Source organism: Rhinoderma darwinii, chromosome 2 (assembly GCF_050947455.1).
Source record: "Rhinoderma darwinii isolate aRhiDar2 chromosome 2, aRhiDar2.hap1, whole genome shotgun sequence".
Classification (NCBI taxonomy): Eukaryota; Metazoa; Chordata; class Amphibia; order Anura; family Rhinodermatidae; genus Rhinoderma; species Rhinoderma darwinii.
In genome coordinates, this window is record NC_134688.1 from 101005484 (window position 1) to 101025442 (window position 19959).

Here is a 19959-nt window from a genome sequence, read left to right on the forward strand (position 1 = left end):
TGAGCCGTGCTTTCAGGCGTAATTTGAGGCGTAAAACGCCTGAAAATAGGTTGTGTGAACCCAGCCTTATTGTCTTGTTGGAAGGTCAACCTTCGGTACAGTTTGAGGTCCAGAGCACTCTGGATAAGGTTTTCATTAAGAATATCTCTGTGTTTTTATCCATTCATCTTTCCCTCAACCCTGACTAGTCTTTCCTCCTCATGGCTTGGTTTTTGCGCTGATATTAATTGTCAGCTGGGAGACCTTATATAGACAGGGGTGTGTCTTTCCAAATCATGTCCAATCAAATGAATTTACCACAGGTGGACTCCAATCAAGGTGTAGAAAAATTTCAAAGATGATCTAGGGAAATGGGAGGTCAAATTTCAAGTGTCATAGTAAAGGGTCTGAATACTTATGTTCATGTGAAATTTGAGTTTTTAATTTTTTTTTAAATGTGCAAAAATTTCTAAAATTGTGTTTTCATTTGTCATTATGGGGTATTGAGTGCAGAATGATGGGTAAAAACGTGAATTTTTTAATTTTAACTCGATGCCTCAACATTAAAAAAATGTGAAAAAAATGAAAGGGTGTGAAGACTTTCCGAATGCACTCTATATAGTTTCCCATTCCCTTGTACGAACTCTAACCCAAGTAAATAATCACAAATTAAAAAAACTAACTAAAGAGTTAAAAGAAAACGAAAAGGCCATTTAGTGCCAAATAAAATGTGGAAGCTAGGCCGGGTTCCCACGGGTTAGATACGCTGCGTAAAAAACACGCAGCGTATCTGACCTGGAACACGTAGCACATTCCGTCCGAAAAACCGCAACAAATTGTGGTGCGGTTTTTCGGGCGGAATTTCCACTGCGGAAAGCACTACAAAAAAAACAACTTTTATACTTAACCCCTCTCTCTCTTCTGTGCATAGTCCGGCCTCCTAAGATGATGTTGCAGGCCATGTAAACCCTGCAGCTTGTGATTGGCTGCAGCAGTCACATGGGATGAAACATCATCAAAGAGGGCCTGGCTGGAGAAGAAGCAGGAAGTTATGGGTAGGTATACATTTTTCTTACTTGGGATTTTCTGCAAAAGTCGCAGCACTTGACTTTATGTTGCGGGTTTTGGATCCCCATTGAATTAGATGGGAAAAACACTCAACAGAAAAGCACCGAAAATGCAGCATAAATTGACATGCTGCAGGTTTAATTTCCGCACCGCAGGTCACACATGTATCCCCTATCCTGCGGATAGGTGGTACATGTCTTTTGTAGGACAAACTATAGGTCGGATTTTTTTTGGGGGTTGGGGCTGTACGGCGTTACCTACAGGGGGGGCTGTGTAGCGTTACCTACAGGGGGGCTGTATAGCGTTACCTACAGGGGGAGCTGTATGGCGTTACCTACAGGGGGTTCTGTACGGCGTTACCTACAGGGGGGGCTGTATAGCGTTACCTACAGGGGGGGCTGTATAGCGTTACCTACAGGGGGGTTCTGTATGGTGTTACCTACAAGGAGGGCTGTATAGCATTACCTACAGGGGGGGCTCTATAGCGTTACCTACGGGGGGGGGGCTGTAAAGCGTTACCTACAGGGGGGTTCTGTATGGCGTTACCTACAGGGAGGGCTGTATAGCGTTACCTACAGGGGGGGCTGTATAGCGTTACCTACAGGGGGGGCTGCATAGCGTTACCTACAGGGGGGTTCCGTATGGCGTTACCTACAGGGGGGGCTGTATAGCGTTACCTACAGGGGGTGCTGTATGACGTTGCCTACAGGGGGGCTGTGTAGCGTTACCTACTGGGGGGCTGTATAGCGTTACCTACAGGGGGGGCTGTATAGTGTTACCTACAGGGGGGGCTGTATGGCGTTACCTACAGGGGGGTTCTGTATGGCATTACTTACAGGGGGGGCTGTATAGCGTTACCTACAGGGGGTTCTGTATGGCGTTACCTACAGGGAGGGCTGTATAGCGTTACCTACAGGGGGGGCTGTATAGCGTTACCTACAGGGGGGCTGCATAGCGTTACCTACAGGGGGGTTCCGTATGGCGTTACCTACAGGGGGGGCTGTATAGCGTTACCTACAGGGGGTGCTGTATGACGTTGCCTACAGGGGGGCTGTGTAGCGTTACCTACTGGGGGGCTGTATAGCGTTACCTACAGGGGGGGCTGTATAGTGTTACCTACAGGGGGCTGTATAGCGTTACCTACAGGGGGGGCTGTATGGCGTTACCTACAGGGGGGTTCTGTATGGCATTACCTACAGGGGGGGCTGTATAGCGTTACCTACAGGGGGGGGCTGTATAGCGTTACCTACAGGGGGGGGCTGTATAGCGTTACCTACAGGGGGGCTGTATAGCGTTACCTACAGGGGGCTGTATAGCGTTACCTACAGGGGGGGCTGTATGGCGTTACCTACAGGTGGGTTCTGTATGGCGTTACCTACAGGGGGGCTGTATAGCGTTACCTACAGGGGGGGCTGCATAGCGTTACCTACAGGGGGGTTCCGTATGGCGTTACCTACAGGGGGGGCTGTATAGCGTTACCTACAGGGGGTTCTGTATGGCGTTACCTACAGGGGGGGCTGTGTAGCGTTACCTACTGGGGGGCTGTATAGCGTTACCTACAGGGGGGCTGTATAGTGTTACCTACAGGGGGCTGTATAGCGTTACCTACAGGGGGGGCTGTATGGCGTTACCTACAGGGGGCTTCTGTTTGTCGTTACCTACAGGGGGGCTGTATAGCGTTACCTACAGGGGGGGCTGTATAGCGTTACCTACAGGGGGCTGTATAGCGTTGCCTACAGGGGGGGCTGTATGGAGTTACCTACAGGGGGGTTCTGTATGGCGTTACCTACAGGGGGGGCTGTATAGCGTTACCTACAGGGGGGGCTGCATAGCGTTACCTACAGGGGGTTCCGTATGGCGTTACCTACAGGGGGCTGCATAGCGTTACCTACAGGGGGTTCTGTATGGCGTTACCTACGGGGGGCTGTGTAGCATTACCTACTGGGGGGCTGTATAGCGTTACCTACTGGGGGGCTGTATAGCGTTACCTACAGGGGGCTGTATAGTGTTATCTACAGGGGGCTGTATGGCGTTACCTACAGGGGGGTTCTGTATGGCGTTACCTACAGGGGGGCTGTATAGCGTTAGCTACAGGGGGGCTGTATGGCGTTACCTACAGGGGGGCTGTATAGCGTTACCTACAGGGGGCTGTATAGCGTTATCTACAGGGGGGTTCTGTATGGCGTTACCTACAGGGGGGGCTGTATAGCGTTATCTACAGGGGGGTGTATGGTGTTATCTACAGGGGGGGTTGTATGGCGTTACCTACAGGGGGGTTCTGTATGGCGTTACCCACAGGGGGGCTGTACAGCGTTATCTACAGGGGGGCTGGATGGCGTTATCTACAGGGGGGCTGTAAAAAAGGCACTATCTACAAGGGGGGGTTGTGTGACACCCAGGGGAGGGGGGGCCCCTGTCAAAAGTTTGCTATGGGGCCCAGTCTTTTCTAGTTACGCCCCTGCTGTAAGGGCATGTTCACACGGCTTAGCAAAATACGTCTGAAAATACGGAGCTGTTTTCAAGGGAAAACAGCTCAGTTTTTCAGATGTTTTTTTAAGCCACTCGCGATTTTCGCTGCGTTTTTCGCTGCGTTTTTATATCCGTTTTTGGAGCTGTTTTTGGAGCGGTTTTCAATAGTCTATGAAAAACTGCTCCAAAAACGTCCCAAGAAGTGACCTGCACTTCTTTATTGCTTCCCATCGGAACAGAACGCAGTTTTTTCCATTGCAATCAATGGGCAGATGTTTGGAGGCGTTCTGTTTCCGATTTTTCGGCTGTTTTTCAGGCGTTTACGGACAGAAAAACGGCCGAAAATGGGCCGTGTGAACATACCCTAAGGCTTCGTTCACATCTGCGTCAGGGCTCCATTTATGGGTTATGTCGGAGCTTTCCGTCAGGGGAACCCATGAACGGAACCCTGACTGAAACAAAAGGAAGCCATAGGTTTCCGTTTACATCACCCTTGATTTTGATGGTGATGGATCCGGTGCAAATGGTTTCCATTTCTTTAGGGGTTCTGTCGTTTTGATGGAATGAATAGCGCAGTCGACTACAGTATTGATTCCATGAAAACGCATCAGCACCCATGAACGGAGCCCTAACGCAGATGAACGAAGCCTAACTTCAAAAAAATAATGTTTCAGCATAGAAGCAAGATATTACAAAACTGTTTTCATGTTTAGGCCTTGTTCACACAGTGAAGATTTGATACAGATTTTGCATGTATTTTTTTTTAAGCCAAAACCAGGAACGGAACCTTAAAGGAAGGGTGTCGTGAAAATTATTTTTTTTATATCAATTTGCTTTTAGTGGTTTATTAAAAAATGTTTTATTTATTTGTGTGTTTGTGTTTTACTTTTTTTATTTTTGCACTTTTTCTTGTCTATGGGGGGCTGCCATTTTTTTTTTCATCTCTGTATGTGTCGATTAACGACACATACAGACATGGAATACGGCACATACAGCCCCATAGAGAATGCGAACGGGAGCCGTTCCATTCACTATGCTGAACGCCGACTGTGTGGGAACGGCGCATGCGCCGCTCCCACACAGTCCAAATGGAAGGTCTTCGGCCGAGCGACGTCCGGCGCCATTTTCTTGTGGACCGGAAGCCGCGGCCGGACAGTAAGATGACTACTTCCGGTCGCGGCTTCCGGACTTGTGTTCTAATGCAAGCACTTGGAGCGGAGGGAGCAGACGGAGCTGACAGACCGGAGGGAGCGGCGGCGGCAGGAGCAGGTAAGTTATTTCTGTGTATGTACGTGTTTTAGTGTGTGATTACTACTGTATGTAAACCTACTACACTGTGTGTTCGCTCAAAAAATGGCGACACAGTGTAGGAGGTTTGAACGTTCAATCCCCTCCTTTCTCCTGGCACTAGCCAGGAGAAAGGAGGGGGGATTCTGTGAGCTCACTAGAGCGAGTGTGTTTTCTCAAATTTTGCAGCATAAAGCAATGAGGTTTGGTTTACCACATGCCAATGCTGCAATTTTGGGAATTGCTCCATCTAGTGACCAGCACTGGGAAATTTTATAAATTAGAATCTAATTTATAATATTTCCTGACTCGTGAAAAAATTAGAACAATGTTTAATCATTTATACACTAACTGTTTAACTAAAAAAAATAAAAAAAAAAAATAATTCTAGCGACACATTCCCTTTAACAAATAAAAAATATATAAAGGAAGGCCTCAAAAGTGTCTCCTCTCCTGGTTCTAATTCTGCATTTGCCTTAAAAAATGCATGCAAAATCTGCATCAAATCTGCGCTGTATGAACAAGGCCTTAATGTACACTAAATGCTTCTTCTATTTTGGGGTATGATTAAAAACTTTCAGGCAATGAACTGGGCTGATCTAAAGTGTTGTAAAACTGTCCCATTTTATGAGTTTTGCAAAGTTAGGGGCAACAGGTTTTTTTTTTGCAGTTACAAATATTTTGCATTGACCTCAATAAAAAACATAGTTTTTTTCCCAAGCTAAACTGAAAGAACGTTTTCTTGACACTCTTTGGACGTGAACATTACATGAAAACTTTGGACTATATCATCTGCAACAGCAACAAACTGTACTTCATGAAAACTCTTTTATTATGGCTGTGATTTCTTACTGTATACAATGAGATCGTTCACACAGGATGACGTGCTGATGAATGGTTTATGCCGTAAATCTAACATAAAAAATCTCAGTGTGGTATTTTGTACTGAATAAAATCTACTAATAAATAGCAAATAGAGTCTGCATCATGTTGAAAACTGGTCACGGATCAGGAATTCAACTAAGTTGCCCATAAGACTTGTGTTTACCCATTTAGGGTAATGAAACTTTTCTGACAATAATAAGTCTGACTCCGCGGTTTATACTGTATAATCAGGATTATTTAGTTAATTGCGTTCATACTCAGCTTGTATTTTAAAGGTCTGTTGTGACAAATGACTTTTTCTAGGTTTTCTCATGATCATTATTTATTACCTATCTACAGGATAGGTGATAAATATCTGATCGGTGGGGGTCCGACTGCTGGTGCCCCCACCGATCACGAGAATGTGCTTCCCTATCCTGGGAGCCCCATAGGAATGGAGCGGAAGTGTGCATGCTCGTCGACCGTCTATTAATTCTATGGAACTGCCGAGTGCTATCTTGGGCAGCTCCATAGAAATAAATGGAGTAGTGGCCGAGCATGCAAACTACCGATCCAATCATATGGGGCTCCCAGGAACGGCACGGCAAGCTCATTCTCGTAATCAGTTGGGGTACCAGCAGTCGGACACCCACCGATAAGATATTTATCACCTATCATGTGTATAGGTGATAAATATTGATTATGGAAAAACCCCTTTAGGGTATGTGCACACGATGAGAGGCTTTTATGTCTGAAAAGACAGACTGTTTTCAGGAGAAAACAGCTGCCTCGTTTCAGCCGTAAAAGCTCCTCCTCGTATTATGCGAGGCGTCTTTGACGCCCTTAATCTTGAGCTGCTCTTCATTGAGTTCAATGAAGAACGGCTCAAATTACGTTGCAGAGAAGTGCCCTGCACTTCTTTGCCGAGGCAGTCAATTTACGCGTCGTCGTTTGACAGCTGTCAAACGACGACGTGTAAATTACAGGTCAAACCCATTCAAATGAATGGGCAGATGTTTGCCGACGTATTGTAGCCCTATTTTCAGGCGTAAATCGAGGCATAATACGCCTCGTTTACACCTGAAAATAGGTCGTGTGAACCCAGCCTTAAGAAGGTTTTCGGGTGCAATATTGTTGCTGCAAAATACACAGGGGGAGATTTACTTTGCAAAATGCACCAGAATTCTGTTGCAAACGGCAGACAAAAAATTGAAATCATGGTTTGCACCATATCTGTAAGTTGATTTTGAAACCTTTTATGTCCACTTCAATAGGTTTAAAAAAGTGTAGAGAGAAAGGTATTTGGCACAGAATGTTGTAGCCTAAATTGATGCACATGTGCGCCATCCATGATATGGCAAAAGGAAGAGAAATATGTCTATAATGCCTGGGAAGTTGCATCATTTTGGTAATTTTGGAGTAATAGGCACCATTTTTGACAATATATAAATTCATACATTCAAGTACAATATTGATGAGTTGTGTGTAAATACATCCTAAAACATACCTATCTAGCATTGGATTTATATTTTTATGTGAAAGAAGTCACTTACTAATGTACTTTCATTTTTAATTCTATACTGAATTGTGCAGTTCATGACCGCAAGGGGCTGGCACATTGCCTATCGTTGGATTCCCTGAGCAGAGCATCAGCTAGTCCTCTGCCCAGGACTCCAGCACTTCTGCCGACGTCACTGTCCATAGATTGACAGTGACACCAGCAATAGAGAAATCCTGACGTCACTCTCCATATAAGGACAGGGACGTCGGGAGCAGTGCTGGAGTCCCAGGCCGAGCGCTAGCTGATGTTTGCTTAGAGACTCCAACGATAGGTAATGTGCCAGCCCCTTGCGGTCATGCACTTGCTAACCCGCCAACACAAACCACACAGGAAGCAAGTCCTCTGTCACGTGGGTCCGTGTTGGCGCGTCATCAATATTAGGAAAGCTGCAGGACTTCCGGCACCAATTCACTGTGTTTGAACTGCACGATTTAGTACAGAATTAAAAATTAAAGTACATTAGTAAGTGACTTCTTTTCTCTTAAACAGGCTCTGTCACCAGATTTTCCAACCCCTATCTCCTATTGCAGCAGATCGGCGCTGCAATGTAGATAAGAGTAACGTTTTGTTTTTTTTCAAAAACGAGCATTTTTGGCCAAGTTATGACCATTTTTATATTTATGCAAATGAGTCTTTCTTAAGTACAACTGGGCGTGTTTAAAGTTAAGTCCAAGTGGGCGTGTATTGTGTGTGTACATCTGGGCATTTTTACTTCTTTTACTAGCTGGGCGTTGTGAATAGAAGTGTATGATGCTGACGAATCAGCATCATCCACTTCTCTTCGTTAACACCCAGCTTCTGGCAGTGCACAGACACACAGCGTGTTCTCGAGAGATCACACTGTGACGTCACTTCCTGCCCCAGGTCCTGCATCGTGTGGGACGAGCGAGGACACATCGGCACCAGGCGACAGAGGCTACATCGACTTACCTGCAAACGCCGATGCTGCTGCAGAATCAACTGTAGCCTCTGTCGCCTGGTGCCAATGTGTCCTCACTCGTCCGACACGATGCAGGACCTGGGGCAGGAAGTGACGTCACAGCGTGATCTCTCGAGAACACGCTGTGTGTCTGTGCACTGCCAGAAGCTGGGTGTTAACTAAGAGAAGTGGATGATGCTGATTCGTCTGCATCATACACTTCTATTCACAACGCCCAGCTAGTAAAAGAAGTAAAAACGCCCAGATGTACATACACACACAATACACGCCCACTTGGACTTAACTTTAAACACGCCCAGCTGTACTTAAGAAAGCCTCATTTGCATAAATATAAAAATGGTCATAACTTGGCCAAAAATGCTCGTTTTTGAAAAAAAAAAATGTTACTCTTATCTACATTGCAGCGCCGATCTGCTGAAATAGGAGATAGGGGTTGGAAAATCTGGTGACAGAGCCTCTTTAAATCGAAATCCGAAGCAATATTTGGTACCCGGATAACCTCTTTAACTGCGGAAAATAAACCCAACTCATTGGCTGCTGAAATATTTAGGAGTAGTTCACAAACCCCACTTTCTAAACCAAATAGATTGTCAAAAATGGCAGATGTGCTTTGGTGGCAAGGTCACATGTGAATGTGGCAAATACAGTAGTGCATATGCCACTGGCGGCATCTTGTGTCTCAATGCGTTGGCCATCTGACAGGTCTACCCCCCAATTCTGGTTGACAAGTGGTCACATGGTTTAGAGCTGGACACTCACGTGAGTACTCCTTGGTGTTCTCTATTAGGTGTTCAGTCCTTGCCAATCTAGGACTTTTTAACAGATTGACAAAAAAGAACGATGCAAGGACTTATAAGTGAGAAAACTTTATATTATATTGTAGGGTAAAGAGCTCTTTTGGCAGCAGACTTTACATGTCTAAACTGCAGTGTACTGATAAACTTCTGTATGTGAAAGTTTACAGAAAATGGAAGAGTTAAGTGTAAGATTTGTTTTCCCTCTAAACTCTACACCCCCGGCTCACTCGCCCCTGTCTGGGATTTCATGGGAAAAAGCTAGATGTAGGTGGAGCAATAGTTGAAATAGACCTAAAAAAAGAAATCATTGATAGAGGGGGGAGAGAGATCGGAACTGGGGAGTCTCAGAATTTTGCAATCACATTGGTTATAACTTTTGGTGCTTTCATTTTTCCCACACATCTTAAAGGGGAATCAATACTAATTCTACAAACATTGCAATCATGTAAAATAAAAGGTCAGCACGTCACTAGTGATCCCATGGTGTTACATTAAGGAATTTCTAAATACTACATTAGTGTGGGTTTATTTTATTTATATCTGTTTCCTTCTATGAAAAGCTTATGCATTTTAATAAGAAGCACAAATGAAACCAGAAGGCCTATAGAAGTCATTGCCTTAGACCCACTCCAGACATTCGCATTTTTAATCATGCCTTGAAAAATAATTTCTTCACTTCCATGGCCCATACACACCCTTACCTGGTGACAGATATCGCTCTACGCCACTCTACTATGTCCTTAGCTTGCTACCTCCATTGCAGTCTTCACTATATATATGTGTTGGCTCAGAATCTGGCTGGGTGACTGGTTCATGTAGCTTTTTTTATATTTTCCATTGCCAATAAATGGTGCTGGTACCCTACACCAGGGGTCTCAAGCACGCGGCCGTCGGGCCGCATGCGGCCCCAGGGGCAGTCATCTGCGGCCCGCGGGACACAGAGCCGCTAGTACAGACTCTGCTCCAGGACTCTGTGGAAAGCGATGTCTGGGGCTTCCCCAGAGCCGGAGTCCCATGCAGAGCGCTAGTATCGGCTCTGCTTCGGCACTCTGAGGAATTCCCTGACATCGCTGTCCATATATGGACAGTGTTGTCAGGGTCTTCCCCAGAGCGGAGTCCCGAGCAGAGCGCTAGTACAGGCTCTGCTCCGGGAATCAGGGGAATCCCCTGACATCGCCGTCCTCATATTGACAGCCAGGGGTGTAACTAGGAAAGACTGGGCCCCATAGCAAACTTTTGACTGGGGCCCCCCTCCCCTGGGTGTCACACAACCCCCCCTGTAGATAATGCCATACAGCCCCCCTGTAGATAACGCCATACATCCCCCTGTAGATAATGCTATACAGCCCCCCTGTAGATAACGCCATACAGCCCCCTCTGTAGATATCTACAGATATCTGGGGCCTGTATGGCATTCTCTACAGAGGCGGCTGTATGGCGTTATCTACAGGGGGGACTGTATGGCGTTCTCTACAGGGGGGGCTGTATGGCGTTCTCTACAGGGGGGGCTGTATGGCGTTATCTACAGGGGGCTGTATGGCGTTATCTACAGAGGGGGCTGTATGGCGTTATCTACAGTGGGGGCTGTATGGCGTTATCTACAGTGGGGGCTGTATGGCGTTATCTACAGGGGGGCTGTATAGCGTTCTCTACAGGGGGGGCTGTATGGTGTTCTCTACAGGCGGGGCTGTATGGCGTTATCTACAGAGGGGGCTGTATGGTGCTAACGCCATACAGCCCCCCCGTAGAGAACGCCATACAGCCCCCCCTGTAGAGAATGCCATACAGCCCCCCTGTAGAGAATGCCATACAGCCCCCCGTAGGGAACGCCATACAGCCCCCCTGTAGGGAACGACGCCATACAGCCCCCCTGTAGGGAACACCATACAGCCCCCCCCACCACTGTTGGGAATGCCATACAGCGTCCCCCCTCCCAAAAAAATGCGACCTACAGTGTGTCCTACAAAACACATGTATCCCCTATCCACAGGATAGGGGATACATGTGTGATCGCTGGCAGCGATAGGGAAAACGGGGGGCGTCTGCGCAGCTCAATAAAAATGAAAGGAGCGCTGGTCACGCATGCGCACAAGCGCGACCGGCGCTCCATTCATTTCTACGGAGCTGCCGACACAGACCCCAGAAGTCCGAGGTTTGTGATGGAGAACTTCAAGTCCCCCATTCTCCCTATCAGTGCCAGCGATCACACATGTATCCCCTAACCTGTGGATAGGGGATACATGTCTTGTTTAATGGCAGAGCGGGGAGATACCTCCCTGCTCTGCCGTAGTCGTGTTCACTGGCGTCGCGCTGTAGCAGCCATAGCGGCTGCTAGCGGAGCCTCCGGCCATGGTGGGGGCCCGTGCCGGTGGGCGACACGGGCCCCCTCATGCCGCGGGCCCCGTAGCAGCCGCTACGGCTGCTACGGCGGTAGTTACGCCACTGTTGACAGCGATGTCTGGGGCTTCCCCAGAGCCTCAGTCCCGTGCAGAGCGCTAGTATAGCCTCTGCTCCGGGAGTCTGGGGAATCCCCTGACATCGCTGTCCTCATATTGACAGCGATGTCACTACTACCATTCTATTTAGATTGTAAGTTCTCATGGGCAGGATCCTCTCTTCTTGTATCTCATTTGCTCACTTGTTCTCATTACCTTTCATTTGTTGCTTCTCCAGTTATAAAGTGCTGCAGAATTCATGATGTTTGCATTATAAAAATAGAGTTTATTATTAATAATAAGGGTCAAGGACCAATACTTACCTCCCTTTACCAAAGCTTAGGGAGGTATCCGGGGGGAGGGGGGATAAGGGATAAGGACCTGATGGCCAAACACCCCTTCTAGATTGTCGGGAGGATCCCCACCACATCCCTGCATAACTTGTTATAGGACACATGTGCAAAAGTTAACATACAGTAAAGCAAAGAAAAATAGTAATAGTAAAAAATATATCAGTTTCCCAATGGGCCAATTTTCATGCTGGAATTATAAAAATCCCTCTCATTAATGCCTAGCTAGATTGCCTGGAATAGAATATAGGTGTGTGAGCTCATCAAGGAGAAAGTGAGACTTAATTCATAGTGATTTTCGGTAACCCTCTGGAAAAACGCTCCGAGGGAACTACTACACCTCAGGGTTTTAAACTTCTCAGCACTTGGCATCGATTTGGTGGTCATCTACATGGGATACCTTGAAGTCCCTGGCATAATCTAGATCCTTACTACAGACTACAGTACCCATTCAATAGCCAGCCCCTCCCCCTGCTCCTTTGTTAATGATGTGATGACACGTCAGGTCATGGACAGATAACGGTTGGTAGAGGCCCTTGGGCATGCAGTTGAGGCAAATGGGACTTTAATGCTCCATGCAATGAGAATGGAGCTCCAGCACTTAGTAAGAAATATTATTGGAAGCGGCATTATCAGCTTTCATGCTATGTATTACAACTTTTATGTTGTTGGAGGTAAACTTTAAATCTGTAAAACTCCAATGCTGTGCGGCTTACTGCCTGGGGTAGGGCCGGGGTCCAATGGATGGTAGGAGCCCCTTCACTCTGCTGCTGTGAAGTGTGATCACCAAGGCCCGCTGGAAAGGGCTACCACAGTCACAGGATGGGTCATTATGCCACCCGGTAAACCTCGTTATAAAAGCGATGGCGGGAACTGGAGAATAACTTTTTTTTATATTTTACATTGCCTGGCATCAGTTTATATGCCTGAAACCCCCACTATATATGCTAAATATTTTAGGTTAAAGATATAACTTGCACCAATAGCCAGCAAATACAACACATGTATAGCACAAATACCCCAAAAATATGGTAATATATAGAAATGTCCTTACTACTGACCATAAAATGTATATAAAGTTCATAGTCAAGTGTGTATTCATGAGTGACTTTGCGATATGTCACGATCAGACTCCACCATCAACTTCTATAGGCAACCACTACTTGCCAGGCATCTGTTACTCAGATTTATAAAATTTTTCTGAAATACTGGCTACCTGATACATAGATATGCCTGGAAATACCAGACAGCTGTCTCATAAAATAGCCCCCTCCCTATGCCGCAACTACTTACAGTTTAACAAGGGTCCACTTCTGCCACATCTTATGATTCAGCACCACGCTGAGACTTTTAACTTCTGCCCCTCCCCCAGCACACATACTTGACACTTCACCTTTGTCTTAGTAGTAAACCTTTGACTTTTAGTTAGCCTTGACTTCCAAACGGTCTTGACCTTTGGCTTTTGTGTTCACGTCCAATCTTCATCTGCATTAGCTGTTGCCTACATAGTCTACACTGAGTTACTGGTTCTTTTACTGGTGACATGGTAGATACACGAAGTCCAATACAAAGTGCCATGTTGAAAAGTGATGATTTTGAGAACCTCTGCTGCATAGTTGGGAATGGAAATGTTCATTTCCATGCACTTTACTGGATGCGTCCGTTCTATGGATGGAATCAATCCTATGTTTTTTGCCTTCCTTGTGATTCCCTAGAGCTTGTATATAATAAAGGCTGAACTTAATGGACCTGCAGTATGCGTTATTTTATTTAATCTGTATATCTTAACAACTACTGTTTTAATAAAGCATGACGATCATATCCTGTGTTCATGGTACGTTTTTAACATTGCAAACATTTAACAAATTTTTTTTATTTAAATGCTATGATTACATTTGAATACCACATATAAATATAATCTGCATAATATAATATAATCTTTGTAAATAAATTATTGTTTGTCTTGCACTGATCTTGAGTTACAGCCTGTATCATAGTCCAGAGCTACCTTTACAGTTCTGATGGTTGTTACAGGCTTGTCAACAGACAAAATAGGAGAGTTAGGTCTTATTCACATGACAGGGATAATCGGCCATCCCACGGCTGCATTAAAATCAATGCATGTCTATGGGGGTATTCACACAGACGTTTTTTTTAATTTAACGGACCGTGTGAAAGGCCCGGGAAAAAATAGGACATGTCCTATTTTTCCCGGATCCCTCAATAGACTCAGGTCTATAAGGGATCAGTGAAAACGGGTCCCGCGCGGGTGCAAATTATCCGTAAAAACGGCCATTTTACACGGCTGATTAAACACTCGGTCATGTGAATAAAGTCTAAAGCTGGCCATACACATTCCATAGCTGTTGTTCGGCCAACAGCTATTTAAGTGCGTGTATTTTGTAATGAATAAATGAAGATGTTTGGAATATTTTGTTTCCATTTTTTTCATTTGCATAACATTAACATGTCCATCGATCCTGTGATTTCCACAATTCCAAAACTTTTCCTTCTTAGTGTTGAAATTTCAATGTTGAGGAGTGTATTTTGTGGAGTCCATGTCAACTCTCTCTAATCTACTGCTATCAGACAAAATTGCATCTCAGCCTCATTCCCTTGAATGAGGCTGAGCTGCAATACCAGACACAGCCTATGGACAAGAGTGGCACTGTTTCCAGAGGAAAACAACCATGCTTTTCTAATCTCATACAAGGCCTTCAACCCTTTTGCTGCCAGGGGTTTTTGGATATTTTGTAACTCTGGTAGCCAGGACAATTTCCACACTTTTGAGATGTAAAAATAAGACCTAAATTACAAAATTAAAAAAAATCATTCTAAACCCCCATACCTATATATTTTCTGAAAATAGACACCTGGTACATGGCCATAATGCCATTCAGCAGTTTATACAACCAGACATCGTCATGAAATTTTGTGTCAAATTGTAATTTTTTCGCAAAAAATGCATACAGATTTATATTTGGGACTAAAATGGTGACCAGAGTAAAAAAAATTAGATGCACCACACATCCTAAACCTAAAAGTTTGTCTGCAAAATTCATACATACAACTTATGCCTATGTCTACATGCACATATCTTCATAAAATCACCAAAATTGAAGAGACCTAAAATCTGTTTTTCAAGGTGTGCAAAGTTCATACATAACACAAACATCTACATTAACAAGAGCTTGGGATTTCAAAAACGCTGACACAAAGGCCTTGCAATATTTGGCCATCATTCGCAAATGTGTTAAAAATATTTACTGCATATGGCAAGCAGCTACTATGCTACCAAAATCTACATTTCTGTGTGTTTGCGAGTGTTTGGTTCAACTTTTTAGATGCAGTGTAAACGTCTTGGTCGTGGAGTCGATAAACAGCCTAATTAGGTGAGGAGGGTGATTAGATTAGCTACTGCTCATCTCACACCAAAAATATCCCCCATATGTAACAATTTGAGCGAAAGCATGCTGCCTGATTGGTAAGAGGGATGATAACATGATGAAAAAGTCATGCTAACCGTCTTACTGGGGTCATCTTCAGCCATACAGGGACAGGAAGAGGATACCATATTCTCCTACTCTCCCTGCACACAGCCAGCAGGTCCCGCATGTCTTTCCTCCTCTACATTGGCTTAAAGAGGCTCTGTCACCACATTATAAGTGCCCTATCTCCTATATAAGGAGATGGGCGCTGTAATGTAGGTGACAGTAATGCTTTTTATTTAAAAAACCGATCTTTTTTCACAACGTTAGGAGCGATTTTGGTTTATGCTAATGAGATTTCTTAATGTCCAAGTGGGCGTACTTTTACTTTCGACCAAGTGGGCGTTGTACAGAGGAGTGCATGACGCTGACCAATCGGCATCATGCACTCCTCTCCATTCATTTACACTGCACTAGCGATATAGTTATATCGCTATGTGCAGCCTCATACACAAGCCCTAACATTACTACAGTGTCCTGATAATGAATACACATGACCATCCAGCCTGAATGTCATGTGTACTCAGAATCCTGACACTTCGGACTCTTTTTTGTGAGATTCCGGCAAGTGAAACCAAATCTCGTTTACCTCCGTAATCTCGCGAGATTGCCTTCCACTTCTTTTTAGTAGGCTTCGTTTAGACGAGGCGGAAAATTCCGCTGCGGAGCATAGGCTGCGGTGCGGAATTTGGTGTCCGCAGCATACAATGGATGTTGCGGACCTGTGGGGGACTGGTTGCGGACTCATTGCGGAAGATCTCCATTGACTTCAATGGAGATTCTAAATTCCGCAATGAAGTCCGCAGATGTCATGTACATGTTATGTGTGCTGCGGATGCGTATTGGTTTTTTAACATGACATTTCTTCATTCTGGCTGGACCTATGTATTTCTAGGTCTACAGCCAGACTGAGGAAGTCAATGGGGCTCCCGTAATTACGGGTGACTACGTGTGTGCACCCATAATTACGGATGATTACGTGTGTGCACCCGTAATTATGGTAGCGTTGCTAGGCGACGTCAGTAAATAGTCACTGTCCAGTGTGCTGAAAGAGTTAAGCGATCGGCAGTAACTGTTTCAGCACCCTGGACAGTGACTACCGATCACAATATACAGCAACCTGTAAAAAAAAAAAGAAGTTCATACTTACCGAGAACTCCCTGCTTCTTTCTCCAGTCCGGCTTCCCAGGATGACGTTTCAGTCTAAGTGATGGCTGCAGCCAATCACAGGCTGCAGCGGTCACATGGACTGCCACGTCATCCAGGGAGGTCGGGCTGGATGCCGAAAGAGGGACGCGTCACCAAGACAACGGCCGGTAAGTATGAAATTCTTTTACTTTCACTAGGGAAAGTGCTGTCCCTTCTCTCTATCCTGCACTGATAGAGAGAAGGGAAGTACTTTCACCTCAATACGCAACGGCCAGTCCGCCTCAATTTACTGCACATTTTGGGCAGATCCGCCGTTGCAGATTCTGTGCGGCATTGATGCGGACAGTTGCGGAAGAAAACCGCCACGTGGGGCCATGCCCTAAGGGTATGTTCACACTGCTTATTTTCGGCCGTTTTTCGGGCCGTAAATGGGCGAAAAACGGCTAAAAGTGCGGGGGCTGAACGCCTCCAAACATCTGACCATTGATTTCAAAGTGTAAAACGGCGTTCCGTTCCCACGGGGCGTTTTTTACGAGGCAGTTTTCTAAAAATGGAACATAAAAAACGCCCCGTAAAAAAGAAGTGCATGTCACTTCTTGAGCCGTTTTTGGAGCTGTTTTTCATTAACTCAACAGAAAAACAGCTCCAAAAACGCCACAAAAAAATGCTTGATGCATAAAAAACGGCTGAAAATCAGAGGCTGTTTTCCCTTGAAAACAGCTCCGTATTTTACAAGCGTTTTTTGTTAAGCGTGTGAACATAGCCTAATATCATGGTCTATAAGAGCTCATTCACACTACCATATATCAAATTCCTATTTATTCCATCTTCTTTCATTAAAAAAGCCGTGCCATTACATTTTCATTATTTCATTCACATTTCTGTGTTTTATACGCACTTTTTTTTATGTGCATGGTGTTTTTTATGATACACATCATGTTACAATGGATCTGTATTAGTACCTTTTTTAGCTCATAGAAGTCTATCGGTTGAATTAAAAAACGTATGTTCAGTTTTTGCATAGTTCACATGTTCATATTTGGTCTGTTTTTTTAAATTTGTATTTCAGCAATATTACAATAACAGCATACACATAGTTAATACTTTAACAAAAAAACGGAACAAATACGGATGAAAAACGGACAACCTATAACAAAATACAGAACAAAAACTGATACAATGCGTAAACAAAAACGAAACAAAAATTGTAAAAAAAAAAATTATCCTTATTACGCATCTGTACTTGATCCATATTTTCATAAGCAAGCCTCAGACTGTGCTCTTAGGGTATGTGCACACGACCTCTTTTCAGACTTAATGGAGGCGTTTTACGCCTTGAATTACGCCTGAAAAAACGCCCCTAATACGCCTACAAACATCTGCCCATTGCTTTCAATGGGAATTACGATGTTCTGTTCCCACGAGCCTTTATTTTACACTGTAATGTCTTTTGGGGGTCTCAGATGAACATTGGCCAACCATTAGATGGCGCTGCTCTGGGAGCTCACTGCTACATAGCGGGTTTACTTCTCAACAGTATACATCACTTTTACTTTTCATACAAATTCCGGCCACTTTACAGTTTACATTTTCATTAGAACACTCAGAAAGGCCTTCAACCAAAGTGCGAGATTAAACACAGCATGCCTCATACTTCAGCTATTTTGCAATAACTGGCAACATCTCCAAAATGTGCTGGAATATACACCAGACTCCCAAAATCCCACCATGAAGTTTCAGTCCTGGTCTTTGTATAGGCTGTGATACCAAACTAATAGAACCTGAGATTCTGCTACTAAATTACTGTCCACAAAGGTGTGTGATACAAATGGATGAACCTATCTCATGCCTTCATCTGAGAAGTTTCATAAATAATATTTGGTATGTGTCAACAGATGTAATTATTGTTTTACATGATCTGATGCTTGTGTAATGCTGTATCATCTGGTAACCGATGGACTCTTGCAAACCTTGGTTAACCCTAACCATACATAAAAAAATAAATAAAAATCATTGTACATCGATGTGGATGTAAATATGTTTTCAGCATAAAAAGGAACCCATAAAATGAGTAAATTGTTTTTCCAGCTCCACAATGTGTATAGGGTAAGTACACTGACTCTATATCACTCTAAAGCAACTCTATAATGTAAGGGGATGTATGACACTTATTGATGTCAAAATTAGTCTATCCATAGTATAAATGGTATATATCTAGATGTACATTAATATATACTGGCATGCAGGGACATCCAGTCTAAGTCCATATCTTATATCATGCAAGATTAGTCCTGGGTGGTGCCCACCTCTGGAGCTTAGAGGAAAGTAGCTTGATAGACCAAGGGTGGAGGCTCCTGGGAACGGCTCAAGACATTGATAAATCACAGTGTGCAGTGAGCAGATAAGGAGTAAAGCCTAATTTGTTTTAATGTTTCGGCTGAGAGTGTGGCGTATTTAATTATTTCGTTGCCCAGCGTAAAGTGTATTCAGAGTTTATTTAACTATTTATTTCCCGGTGCTTCCATAGCACCAGCTTATTTCACAGAGTTGTATACAGATTTTTTTTCACTCACAATGTAATTGCATTTTATCCAGATTTCGCAAGTTAACTACTTTTACTTTCTACTACACAATTGCTATTTTTAATTGTCTTAAATGTTTTTTTTTAAAGAATATTTATTTTGTTTAAGAAAATAATAACAAAAAGACATTAACTACAGACATCACGTAACAACAACACTACATAGCGCCCCAAAATATTCCCCTTTCCACCCTTCTCCTTAGCCTTTACCGGCTCATAAAAGTAAGAAAATAACAAAACAAAAAAAGAAAAGGTAAAAAAACAATTCTAATCAAACAACTAAATAAGCGAATAGGAGTAGACTCTTTTAAATAGCCACAATTACCCACAGACCGTAAGGGCACGGCCAGACGTGGCGGATTTCCTCCGCAGCTGTCCGCATCAATGCCGCACCTAATCCGGGTTGCGGATTACGGCTGCGGATCTGCCCAAAATGTGCAGTAAATTGATGCGGACTAGCTGCTGCGGACTGTGGAAAAAGTGCTTCCCTTCTCTCTATCAGTGCAGGATAGAGAGAAGGGCCAGCACTTTCCCTAGTGAAAGTAAAAGAATTTCATACTTACCGGCCGTTGTCTTGGTGACGCGTCCCTCTTTCGGCATCCAGCCCTACCTCCCTGGATGACGCGGCAGTCCATGTGACCGCTGCAGCCTGTGATTGGCTGCAGCCGTCACTTAGACTGAAGTGTCATCCTGGGAAGCCGGACTGGAGACAGAAGCAGGGAGTTCTCGGTAAGTATGAACTTCTATTTTTTTACAGGTTGCTGTATATTGTGATCGGTAGTCACTGTCCAGGGTGCTGAAACAGTTACTGCTGATCGCTTAACTCTTTCAGCACCCTGGACAGTGACTATTTACTGATGTCTCCTAGCAACGCTCCCGTAATTTCGGGAGCCCCATTGACTTCCTCAGTCTGGCTGTAGACCTAGAAATACATAGGTCCAGCCAGAATGAAGAAATGTCATGTCCAAAAAGCAAGACGCATCCGCAGCAC

General features: G+C 44.4%; 1 protein-coding gene across 2 annotated transcripts in view; it reads right to left on the reverse strand.

Moving 5' to 3' along the window:
* Positions 1-19959, reverse strand: part of ARHGEF25 (Rho guanine nucleotide exchange factor 25) — a 418106-nt gene that overhangs the window by 253626 nt on the left and 144521 nt on the right. The gene's annotated exons all lie outside the window — the stretch shown is intronic.